We start from the raw sequence: 3015 nt of genomic DNA, 5'->3' as shown, positions 1-3015 counted from the left end.
TTCTTTTGAGAACTTTCTATTCAGTTCTATAGCCTTTTGTTTTGTTTTGTTTTGTTTTTCGAGGTAGGGTTTCACTCTAGTTCAGGCTGACCTAGAATTCACTATGCAGTCGCAGGGTGGCCTCGAACTCACAGTGATCCTCCTACCTGTGTCTCCTGACTATTGGGATTAAAGGTGTGTGCTGCCACGCCCGACTCCATAGCCCATTTTTTGAATGGGTTGTTTGATTTCTTATTAGTTAGTTTTCTGAGTTCTTTGTATATTCTGGGTCTTAATCTTCTGTCAGATGTACAGCTGGCAAAGATTTTCTCTCATTCTGTGAGCTGCCTCTTTGCTCCATTCCCACTTAGGCCGGTTCCTTCTTGGTTGCACTGTGGGCTCAGCTCTGCTGGTTAGGTCGGTAGATCTGCTCTTCAGATCAGCTGTGCTGAACGTTCCAGAATTTTTTTTTCCTGGTGCTGTGGATAGAAGTCAGGGCCTCCTTCACTAGGCAGGTGCCCCAAACTCAGTCAACACACCTGCCTGTTTTCAAAGCCCATTTTTTTTTTAAGTTATTTATCTTTTTTGAGACTGTGGGGAATCCAACTCAGGACCTCATTGACCACTAAGCTGTACCTAGCCCGACTCGTCTCTCGTGCTGTGTGTGTGGCACCTGTGTTGCATGGGAGTGGAGACTTTTATTTCAGTAATGGACTACTGAAAAAATTTCCTTGTGAATAAATGTATCTTGTCTTTTAAGATGTTAAATATGGGCCAAAAAAATAAAAACTAAATAAATAAAAACAAAAAAAATATGTGCCCACAGCGGGGGAAGTTCAGACATTACAATTTGAGAAGATAGATTAATAAAAGATGACATCACTCATTCCCACCACTGCCCCAAGCCACATCCCAGATCCGTTTGCTAGCATCACAGGCCCGGGGCCTTCTCCACTGACTGCTTTCCCTTCTCCCTTAGGATGCAGCCTCTGGACTCCCAGGTTCTTGGCCAGGGAGGAGGAGGAGGAGAAACAGACTCATCTTCTGGGGCTGAGTGTGGCCTGAAGGCCAGGCCATCGTTCCTGGCATGCCCCTGCCTGAGCCCAGCGAGCAGCAGAGTGAGAGCGTGAAGGCTGACCAGGAGCCATCTCCTGAGCCTGGCACTGATGTGGTCCCAGCAGGCCCCAAGAAGCCCAGAAAATTCTCCAAACTGGTCCTGCTGACAGCCTCCAAAGACAGTGCCAAAGTGGCCGGGGCCAAGCGCAAAGGAGTGCACTGCATCATGTCCCTAGGGGTGCCAGGCCCTGCCACTTTGGCCAAAGCCCTGCTCAGGACCCACCCAGAGGCTCAACGGGCCATCGAAGCAGCCCCCCAGACACCTGTGCAGAAGCGCAGCAAGCTGGACCCGGGTGAGGCGCTGGGAGCCGGGGTCCCCCTCTCAAACACACCTGGCTCCTGACAGTGTGGCCCCAGACATCTGGCTCCCGCACTAAGGGTCCCTGCTGTACCCTTTGCCTTACTGGCCCTTACTCACTCCCCTGCTTTGTTGAGTACACGTGGGAAGTGTGGGGCACAGGGGTTATGAGTGCTGGCCAGGTACCCCTTGAGCAATGTGGGGCCCAGACTGAGCCCCCACCCAGTCCTCCAGGTGACTTGCCTCCTCTGAGTCAATGCCACTCACCTGGCTCCATCACAGAAATTTCTTTCTTTTTAAAATAAACTTTATTTTTATTTATTTATTTGAGAGAGAGAGAGAGAGAATGGGTGTACCAGGGCCTCCAGCCACCCCAAATGAACTCCAGACGCATGTGCCCCTTGTGCATCTGGCTTACGTGGGTCCTGGGAATCCAACCGAGGTCCTTGGGCTTTGTAGGCAAACACCTTAACTGCTAAGCCATCTCTTCAGCCCCATCACAGAAATGTCTGAGGCCGGGTGCGCCTGCCACTATGTGCTTGCTCCACGCTGGAGGCTGACGGCCACTATCAAGATTTTGGCTGCAGTTGAGTGTCTCTGAGGGCCTAGACTTCCACACGTTCCCCAAACAGTGCACGGCTGATACGGAAAGCTCCTTCGCCCTTCAGCCAGCCGCTTTACCTGTTTGTAGATTGGCAGCTGTGCCCCACTGGGGCTCTGACTCAGGGACGCAGCCGAGCAGGGCCCTGCTGCAAGCTGGGGAGGGAGGCTGGGAGGTCCCGTGCTGCCTTTGCAGGCTCTGAGGACTCCCTTACCTGCCTCTTGTTCCCGGCGTCAGCCTCCCTGAAGCGCACATGGCCTTCGCTAGAGGCTGCAGGCTGATGAATGGGGCGGGCCTCACTGGGTCACTTTTCTGTCCTCTTTTTTTTGCTTTGATGGGATGGCAGAGACACTCCCCTGGGCTTCCTACATGCCCAGCTTTCCGCTGAGCCAGATATACTGGGGACATGGCTGGGTGGGTAGTAGCTATCCTTTACAGAACACCCAACACAGGCTAGCCCCACAGCAGGTTTCCAGGACCCATGGGTGTCTCAGACCTGGGAGCAGTGCAGGGAATTGGCTGGTACGTGTCCTCTGAATACTCAGAGCAGAAGTAGGGAGAGTGGTCGGGCCAGGGGGCTCTGGATGGGGTAGCTGGCATCTGAGAGGAGGGCAGGAAGGGGGTCCCAGGGCTGTTGACCACAGGATGTACCTACAGAAGTCAAGGCGCTGGGACAACCTGGGGACTGGCCCACTTCTCAGTCCATATAGGTCCCAAAGTCACTAGGGCTGGGAGGAGAGCTTCAGAGCAGATCAGGAATGGAGTCTTGGGAAGACCTTCCATGAGTTGGAAATCTCCCAACACCTGGGTGGTCCGCAGCATGAGTGTGTGTGCGTGCATGTGCTTATGTGCTGTGACCCTTTCTGGCACATTCTGCATATGGTCACCTTCTATGTGAACATCTCTAACCATCGTCTGCTGTCCTTCTGTCTATATAACAATTTACCAGAAAGTGAATGTCTGAGTCAGTACGTGAAGCCAGAAGCAGGCGTCCCAACCTACACTCGTTGGGACTCAGACA

The sequence above is a fragment of the Jaculus jaculus genome, chromosome 11 (genome assembly GCF_020740685.1).
Source record: "Jaculus jaculus isolate mJacJac1 chromosome 11, mJacJac1.mat.Y.cur, whole genome shotgun sequence".
NCBI classification, from domain to species: Eukaryota; Metazoa; Chordata; class Mammalia; order Rodentia; family Dipodidae; genus Jaculus; species Jaculus jaculus.
The sequence above is the reverse complement of the archived record's forward strand: the minus strand, read 5'-3'. Positions refer to the sequence as shown.